This window comes from Heptranchias perlo, unplaced genomic scaffold, assembly GCF_035084215.1.
Source record: "Heptranchias perlo isolate sHepPer1 unplaced genomic scaffold, sHepPer1.hap1 HAP1_SCAFFOLD_1195, whole genome shotgun sequence".
NCBI lineage: Eukaryota > Metazoa > Chordata > Chondrichthyes > Hexanchiformes > Hexanchidae > Heptranchias > Heptranchias perlo.
This window is the reverse complement of record NW_027138424.1, coordinates 28,749-46,430: the sequence shown is the minus strand read 5'-3', so window position 1 is coordinate 46,430 and position 17,682 is coordinate 28,749. Positions and strand designations below refer to the sequence as shown.

General features: G+C 49.9%; 1 long non-coding RNA gene across 1 annotated transcript; it reads left to right on the top strand.

The window, feature by feature from the left end:
* The first annotated feature begins 1,772 nt into the window (after positions 1-1,772).
* Positions 1,773-14,623, top strand: LOC137308098 (uncharacterized). Its single transcript, XR_010959398.1, has 3 exons — positions 1,773-1,889; positions 9,165-9,244; positions 14,445-14,623. It is a non-coding gene; the product is annotated as an uncharacterized lncRNA (long non-coding RNA).
* Positions 14,624-17,682: the final 3,059 nt, after the last annotated feature.

The following is a 17,682-nucleotide window of genomic DNA, read 5'->3' as shown; positions in this document are numbered from 1 at the left end:
GTTGTAATCTCATCGTGTTGTGCAGGACGAGGTGTTGGTGCTGTAATCTGTCCGTATAGTGCAGGGTGAGGTGTGGGTGCTGTAATCTATCCGTGTCGTGCAGGGTGAGGTGTTCGTCCTGGAATCTGTCCGTGTTGTGCAGGGTGAGGTTTTGGTGCTGTAATCTATGCGTGTAGTGTAGGGTGAGGTGTTGGGGTTGTAATCTGTCCCTGTAGTGCAGGGTGAGGCGATGGTGCTGTAATCTGTCCGTCTCATGCAGGGTGATGCGTTGGTGCTGTAATCTGTCCGTTTAGTGCAGGGTGAGGCGATGGTGCCGTAATCTGTCCATGTAGTGCAGGGTGAGGTGATGGTGCTGTAATCTGTCTGTGCAGTGCAGGGTGAGGTGTTATTTCTGTAATCTGTCCGTGTCGTGCAGGGTGAGATGTTAGTGCTGTAATCTGACTGTGTATTGCATGGTGTGGTGATGGTGCTGTAATCTGTCCGTGTCGTGCAGGGCGAGGTGTTGGTGCTGTAATCTGCCCGTGTAGTGCGGGGTGAGGTTTTGATGCTGTAATCTGTCCGTGTAGTGCAGGATGAGGTGTTGGTGCTGTAATCTGTCCGTGTCGTGTCGGGTGAGGCAATGGTGCTGTAATCTGTCCGTGTCGTGCAGGTTGAGGAGATGGTGCTGTAATCTGTCCGTGTAGTGCCAGGTGAGGTATTGGTGCTGTAATCTGTCCTGTAGTGCAGGGTGAGGCGATGGTGCTGTAATCTGTCCGTGTTGTGCAGGGTGAGGCGTTGGTGCTGTAATCTGCCCGTGTTGTGCAGGGTGAGGCGTTGGTGCTGTAATCTGTCCTGTAGTGCAGGGTGAGGCGATGGTGCTGTAATCTGTCCTGTAGTGCAGGGTGAGGCGATGGTGCTGTAATCTGCCCGTGTTGTGCAGGGTGAGGCGTTGGTGCTGTAATCTGTCCTGTAGTGCAGGGTGAGGCGATGGTGCTGTAATCTGTCCGTGTTGTGCAGGGTGAGGCGATGGTGCTGTAATCTGTCCGTGTTGTGCAGGGTGAGGCGATGGTGCTGTAATCTGTCCGTGTTGTGCAGGGTGAGGCGATGGTGCTGTAATCTGTCCGTGTTGTGCAGGGTGAGGCGATGGTGCTGTAATCTGTCCGTGTTGTGCAGGGTGAGGCGATGGTGCTGTAATCTGTCCGTGTTGTGCAGGGTGAGGCGTTGGTGCTGTAATCTGTCCTGTGGTGCAGGGTGAGGCGATGGTGCTATAATCTGTCCTGTAGTGCAGGGTGAGGCGTTGGTGCTGTAATCTGTCCTGTAGTGCAGGGTGAGGCGATGGTGCTGTAATCTGTCCGTGTTGTGCAGGGTGAGGCGATGGTGCTGTAATCTGTCCGTGTTGTGCAGGGTGAGGCGATGGTGCTGTAATCTGTCCGTGTTGTGCAGGGTGAGGCGATGGTGCTGTAATCTGCCCGTGTTGTGCAGGGTGAGGCGATGGTGCTGTAATCTGTCCGTGTTGTGCAGGGTGAGGCGATGGTGCTGTAATCTGTCCGTGTTGTGCAGGGTGAGGTGATGGTGCTGTAATCTGTCCGTGTTGTGCAGGGTGAGGCGATGGTGCTGTAATCTGTCCGTGTTGTGCAGGGTGAGGCGATGGTGCTGTAATCTGTCCGTGTTGTGCAGGGTGAGGCGATGGTGCTGTAATCTGTCCGTGTTGTGCAGGGTGAGGCGATGGTGCTGTGCACTCCGGTTCGAGCGGAGGCCATATATGTGTCTTTTTTCCGTTTACCCTGTTTGCTAACACTTGCTCTGTGGTTCCCACAGTGACCGAGGGGAGTCTGAGGACAGCAGAGATGCCAGTTCCTGCCCAAGTGTTGGTGTTCACCATGAGGATGATGTTCTGTTTATTTGTGCTGGTGAGTATGGATAGGCTGGCTCATGAGCGAGGGTTCACTTGTTCATGTGTAGATTAGTGGTGCTGACTGCCTGTCCCTTCCTGTGTAACAGTCGATCTCCCATTGTGAGCAGGCGGTGGACGAACCCACTGCCTGTCCCTTCCTGTGTAACAGTCGATCTCCCATTGTGAGCAGGCGGTGGACGAACCCACTGCCTGTCCCTTCCTGTGTAACAGTCGATCTCCCATTGTGAGCAGGTGGTGGACGAACCCACTGCCTGTCCCTTCCTGTGTAACAGTCGATCTCCCATTGTGAGCAGGCGGTGGACGAACCCACTGCCTGTCCCTTCCTGTAACAGTCGATCTCCCATTGTGAGCAGGCGGTGGACGAACCCACTGCCTGTCCCTTCCTGTGTAACAGTCGATCTCCCATTGTGAGCAGGCGGTGGACGAACCCACTGCCTGTCCCTTCCTGTAACAGTCGATCTCCCATTGTGAGCAGGCGGTGGACGAACCCACTGCCTGTCCCTTCCTGTGTAACAGTCGATCTCCCATTGTGAGCAGGCGGTGGACGAACCCACTGCCTGTCCCTTCCTGTAACAGTCGATCTCCCATTGTGAGCAGGTGGTGGACGAACCCACTGCCTGTCCCTTCCTGTGTCACAGTCGATCTCCCATTGTGAGCAGGCGGTGGACGAACCCACTGCCTGTCCCTTCCTGTGTAACAGTCGATCTCCCATTGTGAGCAGGCGGTGGACGAACCCACTGCCTGTCCCTTCCTGTAACAGTCGATCTCCCATTGTGAGCAGGTGGTGGACGAACCCACTGCCTGTCCCTTCCTGTGTCACAGTCGATCTCCCATTGTGAGCAGGTGGTGGACGAACCCACTGCCTGTCCCTTCCTGTGTCACAGTCGATCTCCCATTGTGAGCAGGTGGTGGACGAACCCACTGCCTGTCCCTTCCTGTGTAACAGTCGATCTCCCATTGTGAGCAGGTGGTGGACGAACCCACTGCCTGTCCCTTCCTGTGTAACAGTCGATCTCCCATTGTGAGCAGGCGGTGGACGAACCCACTGCCTGTCCCTTCCTGTGTAACAGTCGATCTCCCATTAGAATCATAGAATCATAGAAGTTACAACATGGAAACAGGCCCTTCGGCCCAACATGTCCATGTCGCCCAGTTTATACCACTAAGCTAGTCCCACTGCCTGTCCCTTCCTGTGTAACAGTCGATCTCCCATTGTGAACAGGTGGTGGACGAACCCACTGCCTGTCCCTTCCTGTAACAGTCGATCTCCCATTGTGAGCAGGCGGTGGACGAACCCACTGCCTGTCCCTTCCTGTGTAACAGTCGATCTCCCATTGTGAGCAGGCGGTGGACGAACCCACTGCCTGTCCCTTCCTGTAACAGTCGATCTCCCATTGTGAGCAGGTGGTGGACGAACCCACTGCCTGTCCCTTCCTGTGCAACAGTCGATCTCCCATTGTGAGCAGGCGGTGGACGAACCCACTGCCTGTCCCTTCCTGTGTCACAGTCGATCTCCCATTGTGAGCAGGTGGTGGACGAACCCACTGCCTGTCCCTTCCTGTGTCACAGTCGATCTCCCATTGTGAGCAGGCGGTGGACGAACCCACTGCTTTTAAGAACATAAGAACATAAGAAATAGGAGCAGGAGTAGGCCAATCGGCCCCTCGAGCCTGCTCCCCCATTCAATAAGATCATGGCTGATCTGATCCTAATCTCAAATCTAAATTCATGTCCAATTTCCTGCCCGCTCCCCGTAACCCCTAATTCCCTTTACTTCTCGGAAACTGTCTATTTCTGTTTTAAATTTATTTAATGATGTAGCTTCCACAGCTTCCTGGGGCAGCAAATTCCACAGACCTACTACCCTCTGAGTGAAGAAGTTTCTCCTCATCTCAGTTTTGAAAGAGCAGCCCCTTATTCTAAGATTATGCCCCCTTGTTCCAGTTTCACCCATCCTTGGGAACATCCTTACCGCATCCACCCGATCAAGCCCCTTCACAATCTTAGGTGTTTCAATAAGATCGCCTCTCATTCTTCTGAACTCCAATGAGTAGAGTCCCAATCAACTCAACCTCTCCTCAGATGTCCGCCCCCTCATCCCCGGGATTAACCGAGTGAACCTTCTTTGTACTGCCTCGAGAGCAAGTATGCCTTTTCTTAAGTATGGAGACCAAAACTGTATGCAGTATTCCAGGTGCGGTCTCACCAATACCTTATATAACTGCAGCAATACCTCCCTGTTTTTATATTCTATCCCCCTAGCAATAAAAGCCAACATTCCGTTGGCCTTCTTGATCACCTGCTGCACCTGCATACCAACTTTTTGATCTTCTTGCACTAGGACCCCCAGATCCCTTTGGACTGCAGTACTTTCCAGTTTCTCGCCTTTAAGAAAATAACTTGCTCTCTGATTTTTCCTGCCAAAGTGCATAACCTCACATTTTCCAATATTGTATTGCATCTGCCAAATCTCCGCCCACTCTCCCAGCCTGTCCATATCCCCCTGTAGGTTTTTTATGTCCTCCTCACTCTCCACTTTCCCTCCCATCTTTGTATCATCTGCAAACTTTGATACGTTACACTCGGTCCCCTCCTCCAAATCGTTAATATAGATTGTAAAGAGTTGGGGACCCAGCACCGACCCCTGCGGAACACCACTGGCTACTGGTTGCCAGTCCGAGAATGAACCATTTATCCCAACTCTCTGCTTCCTGTTAGATAACCAATCCTCCACCCATGCCAGAATATTACCCCCAATCCAGTGATTCTTTATCTTGAGCAATAATCTTTTATGTGGCACCTTGTCGAATGCCTTCTGGAAGTCTAAATACACTACGTCCACTGGTTCCCCTTTATCCACCCTGTACGTTATGTCCTCAAAGAACTCAAGCAAATTTGTCAGACATGACTTCCCCTTCATAAAGCCATGCTGACTTTGTCCTATTAAATTATGTTTGTCCAAATGTTCCGCTACTGTCTCCTTAATAATAGATTCCAAAATTTTACCCACCACAGATGTTAGGCTAACTGGTCTATAATTTCCAGCCTTCTGCCCACTACCCTTTTTAAATAAGGGTGTTACATTAGCAGTTTTCCAATCTGCCGGGACCTTTGCCGAGTCCAGAGAATTTTGGAAAATTACTACCAAAGCATCCACAATCCCTACTGCCACTTCCCTCAAGACCCTTGGATGTAAGCCATCAGGTCCAGGGGATTTATCCGCCTTGAGTCCCATTAATTTACTGAGTACCAATTCCTTCGTGATTTTAATCATATTTAGCTCCTCCACCCCCAGAACCCCCTGTTTGTCCAGTGTTGGGATATTCTTAGTGTCCTCTACCGTAAAGACAGAAATAAAATATTTGTTCAGCATTTTTGCCATCTCCATGTTTCCCACCATTAATTTCCTCTAAGGGACCTACGTTTGCCTTAGCCACCCTTTTTCTTTTTATATAACTATAGAAACTCTTGCTATCTGTTTTTATATTTTTTGCTAATTTATTTTCATAATCTATCTTCCCTTTCTTAATCAATCCTTCAGTTACTTTTTGCTGTCTTTTGAAGACTTCCCAATCTTCTATCCTCCCACTAAGTTTGTCTACCTTATATGTCCTTGTTTTTAGTCGGATACTGTCCTTAATTTCTTTAATTAGCCACGGATGGCTGTCATTTCTTTTACACCCTTTTTTCCTCAGTGGAATATATTTTTTTTGAATGTTGTAAAATAACTCCTTAAATGAACACCACTGCTCATGTACCGTCTTACCCTTTAATCTATTTTCCCAGTCCACTTTAATCAATTCCACTCTCATACCATCATAGTCTCCTTTATTCAAGCTCAGTACGCTTGTTTGAGAACCAACCTTCTCACCCTCTAATTGGATATGGAATGTAACCATGTTATGGTCACTCATTCCAAGGGGATCCTTAACTAGGACATTATTAATTCATCCTGGCTCATTACACAGGACCAGGTCCAAGGTTGCTTGCCCCCTTGCAGGATCAGTTACATACTGCTCAAGAAATCCATCCTTAATACACTCAATAAACTCTTCCTCAAGGCTGCCCTGCCCAATTTGATTTGTCCAGTTAATATGACAGTTAAAATCCCCCATAAGTATAGCTGTTCCCTTGTTACATGCCCCGACTATTTCCTGATTAATACTTCTTCCAGCAGAGTTGCAACTATTAGGAGGCCTATATACTACGCCCACGAGTGTTTTTTTCCTCTTATTATTCCTTATCTCTACCCAAACTGTTTCATTATCCTGATCCTTTGTCCCAATATCATTTCTCTGTATTACAGTGATTCCTTCCTTTATTAACATAGCCACCCCACCTCCCCTTCCTTCCTGCCTGTCCTTCCTGATTGTTAAATACCCTGGCATATTTAATTCCCAGTCGTTGTCACCCTGCAGCCATGTTTCTGTAATGGCCACAAGATCATACCCATACGTAGTTATTTGTGCCGTTAACTACGTGCATTCAGATAAAGAACTTTCAAAGATGTTTTGTGACACTTAGTTCCTGCTTTTTCCTTTTTTAACACTTTACCTTTTACTCCATACCTTCTGTCCCTTCCTGACACGCTTTCCTCTGTCTCCCTGCTCAGGTTCCCAACCCCCTGCCACAGCTTTGATGCTGGGTTAATCGCCTTACGCCTTCCAGTTTTTATTTTATCTGTCGTGCCTAAAGTACACTTTCTTTCCACTGCTCTACGCTTTTCCCTCTCACTTGTTCTTGAACAACTGTTTGTACTGTTTGTATTGTAGATTTCCCCTGGGTCTTCCCCTCTCTTGCTGCTCTCAATTTTATTCCCTTCTGACTCCCCGCTCAGGTTCCCATCCCCCTGCCACTCTAGTTTAAACCTTCCCCAACAGCACTAGCAAACACCCCCGCGAGGACATTGGTCCCTGTCCTGTTCGGGTGTAACCCGTCACGCTTGTACAGGTCCCACCTTCCCCAGAACCGGTCCCAATGTCCCAGGAATCTAAATCCCTCGCTCCTACACCATCCCTGCAGCCACGCATTCATCCTGTCTATTCTCCTGTACCTATACTCCACTAGCACGTGGCACTGGTAGTAATCCTGAGATCACTACCTTTGAAGTCCTGCTTTTTAATTTATCTCCTAACTCCTTAAATTCGCCTTGCAGGACCCTTTTTTTTACCTATGTCGTTGGTACCAATATGGACCACGACTACTGGCTGTTCACCCTCCCCCTCTTCCTGCTGGGTGTAGGAGACGTGTTTTTAAACGTCTTCAGCCAATAGTAGCGAGTGAACGATCGAACTGGCACCTCACCTGGAGCTCTCCCCGACCATCTGTGTGATGATAAGTGGCTGAGTGCACTGGACAACCAAAGCTATGGGGTTCCAACACCCCTCCGCCTGTTCCGCCATTCAATCAGATCATGCCTGATCTGTACCTTAACTCCACCTAATCGCCTTGGTTCCGTAACCCTTGATAACCTTGCCCAATATCTGACCCATGCTGTACCTGCCCTTGGAGTGTTTGATGGGACAGTGTAGAGGGAGGTTTACCCTGTATCTAACCCGTGCTGTACCTGCCCTGGGAGTGTTATTTTTTATTCGTTCATGGCGAGGCCGGCATTTATTGCCCATCCCTGATTGCCCTTGAGAAGGTGGTGGTGAGCCGCCTTCTTGAACCGCTGCAGTCCGTGTGGTGAAGGTTCTCCCACAGTGCTGTTAGGAAGGGAGTTCCAGGATTTTGACCCAGCGACGATGAAGGAACAGCGATATATTTCCAAGTCGGGATGGTGTGTGACTTGGAGGGGAACATGCAGGTGGTGTTGTTCCCTTGTGCCTGCTGCTCTTGTCCTTCTAGGTGGTAGAGGTCGCGGGTTTGGGAGGTGCTGTCGAAGAAGCCTTGGCGAGTTGCTGCAGTGCATCCTGTGGTTTGTACACACTGCAGCCACAGTGCGCCGGTGGTGAAGGGAGTGAATGTTTAGGGTGGTGGATGGGGTGCCAATCAAGCGGGCTGCTTTGTCCTGGATGGTGTCGAGCTTCTTGAGTGTTGTCGGAGCTGCACTCATCCAGGCAAGTGGAGAGTATTCCATCACACTCCTGACTTGTGCCTTGTGGATGGTGGAAAGGCTTTGGGAAGTCAGGAGGTGAGTCACTCGCCGCAGAATACCCAGCCTCTGACCTGGTCTCGTAGCAACAGTATTTATGTGGCTGGTCCAGTTAAGTTTCTGGTCAATGATGACGCCCAGGATGTTGATGGTGGGGGATTCGGTGATGGTAATGCCGTTGAATGTCAAGAGGAGGTGGTTAGACTCTCTCTTGTTGGAGATGGTCATTGCCTGGCACTTGTCTGGCGCGAATGTTACTTGCCACTTATCAGCCCAAGCCTGGATGTTGTCCAGGTCTTGCTGTATGCGGGCTCGGACTGCTTCATTATCTGAGGGGTTGCGAATGGAACTGAACACTGTGCAATCATCAGCGAACATCCCCGTTTCTGACCTTATGATGGAGGGAAGGTCATTGATGAAGCAGCTGAAGATGGTTGGGCCGAGGACACTGCCCTGAGGAACCCCTGCAGCAGTGTCCTGGGGCTGAGATGATTGGCCTCCGACAACCACTACCATCTTCCTTTGTGCGAGGTATGACTCCAGCCACTGGAGAGTTTTCCCCCTGATTCCCATTGACTTCAATTTTACTCGGGCTCCTTGGTGCCACACTCGGTCAAATGCTGCCTTGATGTCAAGGGCAGTCACTCTCACCTCAACTCTGGTTTGATGGGGCAGTGTAGAGGGAGCTTTACTCTGCATCTAACCCTGTACCTGCCCTGGGAGTGTTTGATGGGACAGTGTAGAGGGAGCTTTACTCTGCATCTCACCCTGTACCTGCCCTGGGAGTGTTTGATGGGACAGTGTAGAGGGAGCTTTACTCTGTATCTAACCCTGTACCTGCCCTGGGAGTGTTTGATGGGACAGTGTAGAGGGAGCTTTACTCTGTATCTAACCCTGTACCTGCCCTGGGAGTGTTTGATGGGACAGTGTAGAGGGAGCTTTACTCTGTATCTAACCCGTACTGTAACTGCCCTGGGAGTGTTTGATGGGACAGTGTAGAGGGAGTTTTACTCTGTATCTAACCCTGATTGTGACTCGGGAGTGTTTGATGGGACAGTGTGGAGGGACCATCTCGCGTGTTCTGGGCAGTACTGCGTGACTCGGTGTGTTGTGCCTATGGTAAGGATGGTGAAGACTCTGAGTTAAGTTACAGAATGTTGACTTCTCGTTCTACAGAGACACAGCAGAGTTTATGTGAAGGCATGCAGCCAGAGAGTCAAACGCCACAGGCATCGGACAATAAAGTGCCAGCCCAGGTTAGTTGGGAGGGAAGGCTCACCTTGTTAACGGTGTTGATTTGGTGGTTATTGTCAGCCTTTCCTAAGTTGTCTTTCTCAGAGTCCAGCCCTGTCCTCACTGCGACCGCATCATTTACTGAGCTGTAAATAGAAGATTATCACTAACAGATCAAATAAAGAATTTCGGAGGAATTTCTTCCCAGAGTGTGGTGAGAATGTCACGTGGCCTGGTTGGAGCCGAAGCACTGAAGCATTTAAAGGAAGGCTTGATGCATCCATGAGGGAGAAAGGAACAGAGAGAAATAGGGGCAGGGTGGGGAGTGGTAATTAACAACAACTTACATTCATATAGCGCCTTCAACATGGTGAAACATCCCAGGGCGCTTCACGGGAGCGATTATCAGACACAATTTGACACCCAGCCACATAAGGAGATATTAGGACAAATGCTTGGTCAAAGAGGGAGGTTTTAAGGAGCGTCTTAAAGGAGGAGAAAGGGAGGTGGTGAGGTTTAGGGGGGAATTCCAGAGCTCAGGGCCTAGGCAGCCGAAGGCACGGCCGCCAGTGGTGGAGAGGGAGGTGGAGGGGTTTAGGGAGGGAATTCCAGAGCTTAGGGCCGAGGCAGCTGAAGGCACGCCCGCCAATGGTGGAGAGGTAGAAATCGGGGATGTGCAAGAGGCAAGAATTGGAGGAGTGCAGAGATATAGTGGCAATATCAGAGACCTGGCTTAAAGAAGGGGGGGATTGACGACAGGTATTCAGAAAAGATAAGGAAGAAAAGAAAGGAGGGTGGTAGTGGAGGGTGGCAGTATTGATCACAGAAACTATTACAGCACTGGAAAGGGATGATGTGGTTGAAGGGTCAAAGACAGAATCTATTTGGTTACAATTAAGGAACAATAGAGGAGCGATTACAATAGGACTTAAAAATAAGAACATCAGAAATAGGAGCAGGAGTAGGCCACACGGCCCCCCGCACCTCTTCCGCCATTCAATCAGATCAAGGCTGATCTTCGACCTCAACTCCACTTTCCGACCCGATCCCCATATCCCTTGATTCCCCTGGAGTCCAAAAATCTATCGATCTCAGCCTTGAATATATTCAACGACTCAGCATCCACAGCCCTCTGGGGCAGAGAATTCCAACGATTCACATCCCTCTGAGTGGAGAAATTCCTCCTCATCTCAGTCTTAAATGGCCGACCCCTTATCCTGAGACTATGCCCCCTAATTCTAGACTCTCCAGCCAGGGGAAACATCCTCTCAGCCTCTACCCTGTCAAGCTCACTCAGAATCTTATATGTTTCAATGAGATCACCTCTCATTCTTCTAAACTCCAGAGAGTATAGGCCCATTCTACACAATCTCTCCTCATAGGACAACCCTCTCATCCCAGGAATTAATCTAGTGAACCTTTGTTGCACCGCCTCTAAGGCAAGTATATCCTTCCTTAGATAAGGAGACCAAAACTGTACACAGTACTCCAGGTGAGGTCTCACTAAAGCCCTGTACAATTGTAGTAAGACTTCCTCACTCTTGTACTCCAACCCCCTTGCAATGAAGGCCAACATACTATTTGCCTTCCTAATTGCTTGCTGTACCTGCATGTTAACTTTTTGTGTTTCTTGTACGAGGACACCCAAATCTCTCTGAACACCAACATTTAATAGTTTCAAACCATTTAAAAATATTCTGTTTTTCTATTCTTCCTACCCCAAAGTGAATAACCTCACATTTCCCCACATTATACCGCATCTGCCACCTTCTTGTCCACGCACAGGGTGTAAACTATAGACCACCAAATAGTGGGAAGGAGATAGAGGAGCAAATTTGCAGGCAAATTACAGAAAGATGCAAGAACTATAGAGTAGTGATAATGGGGGACTTCAATTATCCCAATATAGACTGGGACAGTAACAGTGTAAAGGGCAAAGAGGGGGAGGAATTCCTGAAATGTGTACAAGAGAACTTTCTTGATCAGTGTGTTTCCAGCCCAACGAGGAAGGAAGCAGTGCCGGATCTAGTTCTGGGGAATGAAGTGGGGCAGGTGGAGCATGTTTCAGTGGGGGAGCATTTGGGGAACAGTGATCATAATATCAGTAAGTTTAGAACAGTTCTGGAAAAGGACGAGGAACAATCAAATGTGAAAATACTTAACTGGAGGAGGGCTCATTTCAGAGAGTTAAAAAAGGATCTTGCCCTGGTGGATTGGAATCAAAAATTGGTCAGCAAAATAGTAATTGATCAATGGGAGGCCTTCAAGGAGGAGTTGGTTCGGGTACAGAGTAGACACATTCCTACGAGGGGGAAAGGAAGGGCATTCAAAGCTAGAGCTCCCTGGATGACTAAAGATATAGAGATTAAAATGAAATAGAAAAAGGAGGCTTATGATAAATGTAAGGTTCATAATACAGTAGAGAACCAGGCTGAATACAGAAAGTACAGAGGAGATCTAAAAAGGGAATGAGAGGCAAAGGGAGAGTATGAGAATAGATTAGCAGCTAACATAAAAGGGAACCCAAAAGCCTTTTATAAACATATAAATAATAAAAGGGTCGTCAAAGGAAGGGTGGGACCGATTAGGGACTAAAAAAGAGATCTTCTTGTGGAGGCAGAGGGCATGGCTGAGGCACTAAATGAATACTTTGCATCGGTCTTCACCGGAGAAGAGGATGCTGTCATTGGAGCAGTAAAGGAGGAGGTAGGAGTGATATTGGATAGGATAAAAATAGAGAAAGAGGAGATACTTAAAAGATTGGCAGAACTCTGGTCGCCACACTACAGGAAGGATGTGATCGCTTTGGAGAGGGTGCAGAGGAGATTCATCAGGATGTTACCAGGGCTGGAGCGCTTCAGCTATGAAGAGAGACTGGGAAGATTGGGTTTGTTTTCTTTGGAGCAGAGGAGGCTGAGGGGGGACATGATTGAGGTGTACAAAATTATGAGGGGCACAGATAGGATGGATACTAAGGAGCTTTTTCCCTTCGTTGAGGGTTCTATAACAAGGGGACATAGATTCAAGGTAAAAGGCGGGAGGTTTAGAGGGGATTTGAGAAAGAACTTTTTCACCCAGAGGGTGGTTGGAGTCTGGAACTCACTGCCTGAAAGGGTTGTGGAGGTAGGAACCCTCACAACATTCAAGAAGCATTTGGATGAGCACTTGAAATGCCATAGCATACAAGGCTACGGACCAAATGCTGGAATATGGGATTAGAGTAGACAGGGCTGATGGCCGGCGCGGACACGATGGGCCGAAGGGCCTCTATCCGTGCTGTATAACTCTATGACTCTATGACTCTATAACTCAAAGTAGAAAAGTCACCCGGTCCGGATGGGATGATCCTGGGTTACTGAGGGAAGTAAGGATGGAAATTGCGGAGGCTCTGGCCACAATCATCCTTAGATATGGGGGCGGTGCCGGAGGACTGGAGGATTGCAAATGTTACACCCTTGTTCAAAAATGGGAGAGGGATAAACCCGGTAACTATAGGCCAGTCAGCCTAACGTCGGTGGGGGGAAACCTTTAGAGACAATAATCTGGGACAAAATGAATTGGTGCTTGGAAAAGTCTGGGCTAATAAATGAAAGCCAGCATGGATTTGGAGGAGGTCACAGAGATAGGGAGGGGCGAGGCCATGGAGCGATTTGAAAATAAGGATGAGAATTTTAAAATCGAGGCATTCCCGGACCGGGAGCCATTGTAGGTCGGTGAGCACAGGGGTGATGGGTGAACGGGACTCGGTGCGAGTTAGGATAAGGGCAGCAGAGTTTTGGATGAGCTGAAGTTTACACAGGGTGGGAGGCCGGCCAGGAGAGCATTGGAACAGTCGTCTGGAGGTAACAAAAGCATGGATGAGGGCTTCAGCAGCAGATGAGCTGAGGCAGGGGTGGAGATGGGCGATGTTACGGAGGTGGAAGTAGGAGGTCTTGGTGATGGAGAGGAAATGGGGTCGGAGGCTCAGCTCAGGGTCAAATAGAACGCCGAGGTTGGGAACAGTCTGGTTCAGACTCAGACAGTGGCCAGGGAGGGGGATGGAGTCGGTGACTGGGGAACGGAGTTTGTGGTGGGGACTGAAGACAATGGCTTCGAACTTCCCAATATTTAATTGGAGGAAATTTTTGCTCATCCAGTACTGGATGTCGGACAAGCAATGTGAAAAACGAGAGACAGTGGTGGGGTCGAGAGGGGTGGTGGTGAGGTAGAGCTGGGTGTCGTCAGTGTACATGTGGAACCTGATGATGTCGCCGAGGGGCAGCATGTAGATGAGAAATAGGAGGGGGCCAAGGATCGATCCTTGGGGACTCCAGAGGTAACGGTGTGGGAGAGAGAAGAGAAGCCATTACAGGAGATTCTCCGATACGACTGGATAGATAAGAATGGAAGCAGGTGAAGGCAGTCCCACCCAGCTGGACAATGGAGGAGAGGCGTTGGAGGCGGATGGAGTGGTCAATCGTGTGAAAGGCTGCAGACAGGTGGAGAAGGATGAGGAGGGAGAGTTTACCACGGTCACAGTCACAGAGGATCTCATTTGTGACTTTGATAAGGGCCGTTTTGATAAGGGGCGGAAACCTGATTGGAGGGATTCAAACATGGAGTTATGGGAAAGATGGACACGGATTTGGGAGACGACAACATGTTGAAGGACTTTGGAGAGGAAAGGGAGGTTGGAGATGGGGGGGTAGTTTGCAAGGACAGAGGGGGTCAAGGGTGGGTTTTTTGAGGAGCGGGTGATGACAGCAGATTTGAAGGGAAGGGGGACAGCAGCTGAGGAGAGGGAACCGTTAACAATATCAGCTGGCATGGGGGCCAGGAAGGGAAGTTGGGTGGTCAGCAGTTTAGTGGGAATAGGGTCGAGGGAGAAGGAGGTGGGTCTCATGGTCAAGATGAGTTTGGAGAGAGAATGAGGAGAGACAGGAGAGAAATTAGAGAAAGATTCAGGGCGAGGGCAGGGGGGAACTGAAGGGAAGTTTGGCTCAGTGAGCGAGGGGGAGGGAGGGAAGTGGCAGAGGCAGCTGAATGGATCGTCTCAATCTTGGTGACAAATTAGGGTGGGAGGAGTCTCGTCTGGAGTGTCAACACCAACATAAAGCAGTTGGGCCAAATGGCTTTTTGTGTGCTGCAGATTGGATAGCTGAGCCCCTGTACGATGCTCCCTGTGGAGATGTTGTGTGCCTTGCTGTTTGGTATGTTGAGTGTTTCTCTCTCTCTCTCTCTCAGGAGCCTGAAGACGTGGTGTTGATAGACGATGACGCTGAGGAACTCCCTCTCGTCCCAAAGTCTAAGAAAGCTTGCGTTGAATGTCCGCTTTGTGGGCAACGCTTCCCATTGGAGAAGATCGAGGTGCACGCGGCCGATTGTAACGGTGCCAGTGATGGAGACGGCAAATCGCAAGGTAGGAATCTCACTGTTCCGTGGATATGGACTGTGCTATACAGGTGTCTGTGGATATGGACAGTGCTGCACTGGTCCCTGTGGATATGGACAGTGTTGTACTGGTCCCTGTGGATATGGACTGTGCTATACAGGTGTCTGTGGATATGGACAGTGCTGCACTGGTCCCTGTGGATATGGACAGTGCTGTACTGGTCCCTGTGGATATGGACTGTGCTATACAGGTGTCTGTGGATATGGACAGTGCTGCACTGGTCCCTGTGGATATGGACAGTGCTGTACTGGTCCCTGTGGATATGGACAGTGCTGTACTGGTCCCTGTGGATATGGACAGTGCTGTACTGGTCCCTGTGGATATGGACGGTGCTGTACTGGTCCCTGTGGATATGGACAGTGCTGTACTGGTCCCTGTGGATATGGACAGTGCTGTCCTGGTCCCTGTGGATATGGACTGTGCTGTGCTTTGCTGTACTGGTCCCTGTGGATATGGACAGTGCTGCACTGGCCCCTGTGGATATGGACGGTGCTGCACTGGCCCCTGTGGATATGGACAGTGCTGCACTGGTCCCTGTGGATATGGACGGTGCTGGACTGGTCCCTGTGGGTATGGACGGTGCTGTATTGGTCCCTGTGGAAATGGACAGTGCTGTACTGGTCCCTGTGGATATGGACAGTGCTGTTCTGGTCCCTGTGAATATGGACAGTGCTGTACTGGTCCCTGTGGATATGGACAGTGATGTACTGGTCCCTGTGGATGTGGGCAGTGCTGTACTGGTCCCTGTAGATATGGACAGTGCTGTACTGGTCCCTGTGGATATGGACAGTGATGTACTGGTCCCTGTAGATATGGACAGTGCTGTACTGGTCCCTGTGGATATGGACAGTGATGTACTGGTCCCTGTGGATATGGACAGTGCTGTACTGGTCCCTGTGGATATGGACAGTGCTGTACTGGTCCCTGTGGAAATGGACAGTGCTGTACTGGTCCCTGTGGATATGGACTGTGCTATACAGGTGTCTGTGGATATGGACAGTGCTGCACTGGTCCCTGTGGATATGGACAGTGCTGTACTGGTCCCTGTGGATATGGACAGTGCTGTACTGGTCCCTGTGGATATGGACAGTGCTGTACTGGTCCCTGTGGATATGGACAGTGCTGTACTGGTCCCTGTGGATATGGACAGTGCTGTACTGGTCCCTGTGGATATGGACAGTGCTGTACTGGTCCCTGTGGATATGGACGGTGCTGCACTGGTCCCTGTGGATATGGACAGTGCTGTACTGGTCCCTGTGGATATGGACAGTGCTGTACTGGTCCCTGTGGATATGGACGGTGCTGTTCTGGCCCCTGTGGATATGGACAGTGCTGTACTGGTCCCTGTGGATATGGACAGTGCTGTACTGGTCCCTGTGGATATGGACGGTGCTGTTCTGGTCCCTGTGGATATTGACGGTGCTGTACTGGTCCCTGTGGATATGGACAGTGCTGTACTGGTCCCTGTGGATATGGACGGTGCTGTTCTGGTCCCTGTGGATATGGACGGTGCTGTTCTGGCCCCTGTGGATATGGACGGTGCTGTTCTGGCCCCTGTGGATATGGACGGTGCTGTACTGGTCCCTGTGGATATGGACGGTGCTGTTCTGGCCCCTGTGGATATGGACGGTGCTGTTCTGGTCCCTGTGGATATGGACGGGGCTGTACTGGTCCCTGTGGATAAAAACTGTGCTGTACTGGTCCCTGTGGATATGGACAGTGCTGTCCTGGTCCCTGTGGATATGGACTGTGCTGTGCTTTGCTGTACTGGTCCCTGTGGATATGGACAGTGCTGCACTGGCCCCTGTGGATATGGACGGTGCTGTATTGGTCTCTGTGGATATGGACGGTGCTGTCCTGGTCTCTGTGGATATGGACAGTGCTGTACTGGTCCCTGTGGATATGGACAGTGCTGCACTGGCCCCTGTGGATATGGACAGTGCTGCACTGGTCCCTGTGGATATGGACGGTGCTGGACTGGTCCCTGTGGGTATGGACGGTGCTGTATTGGTCCCTGTGGAAATGGACAGTGCTGTACTGGTCCCTGTGGATATGGACAGTGCTGTTCTGGTCCCTGTGGATATGGACAGTGCTGTACTGGTCCCTGTGGATATGGACAGTGATGTACTGGTCCCTGTGGATGTGGACAGTGATGTACTGGTCCCTGTAGATATGGACAGTGCTGTACTGGTCCCTGTGGATATGGACAGTGATGTACTGGTCCCTGTGGATGTGGACAGTGCTGTACTGGTTCCTGTAGATATGGACAGTGCTGTACTGGTCCCTGTGGATATGGACAGTGATGTACTGGTCCCTGTAGATATGGACAGTGCTGTACTGGTCCCTGTGGATATGGACAGTGATGAACTGGTCCCTGTGGATATGGACAGTGCTGTACTGGTCCCTGTGGATATGGACAGTGCTGTACTGGTCCCTGTGGAAATGGACAGTGCTGTACTGGTCCCTGTGGATAAGCGTACTCCAAGGCGGCCTTCGAGACACACGACAACGCAAAATCGTCGAGCAGAAATTGATAGCCAAGTTCCGCACCCATGAGGACGATCTCAACCGGGATCTTGGGTTCATGTCACGCTACACGTTACCCCACCAGCGAACAAATGTTATCTGTTTTTAATATAATGGGTCATTTGCTGGCTCTCTCTGCCTTCCGGATGTTTCTGCCTCTCTCTGTTTTTCTTCTCTTTTTTTTCCTGTTTGTTTTTTTGTTGAATGTGTATTCGGGGGTTCTGCAGGTGACACCTCTCTGTCTGAACACGGTGATTGCCTTGGCAACGGGCAGTTGCAGGGGCAGTCTGTAAACACCATGTATTGTTCTATATGTATAAATGCGTAGGCTTCAAGGAGATCCTGAACATTTACCTGAGGAAGGAGGAAGTCTCCGAAAGCTTGTGAATTTAAAATAAAATTGCTGGACTATAACTTGGTGTTGTAAAATTGTTTACAATTGTCAACCCCAGTCCATCACCGGCATCTCCACATCCTGTGGATATGGACAGTGCTGTACATAAG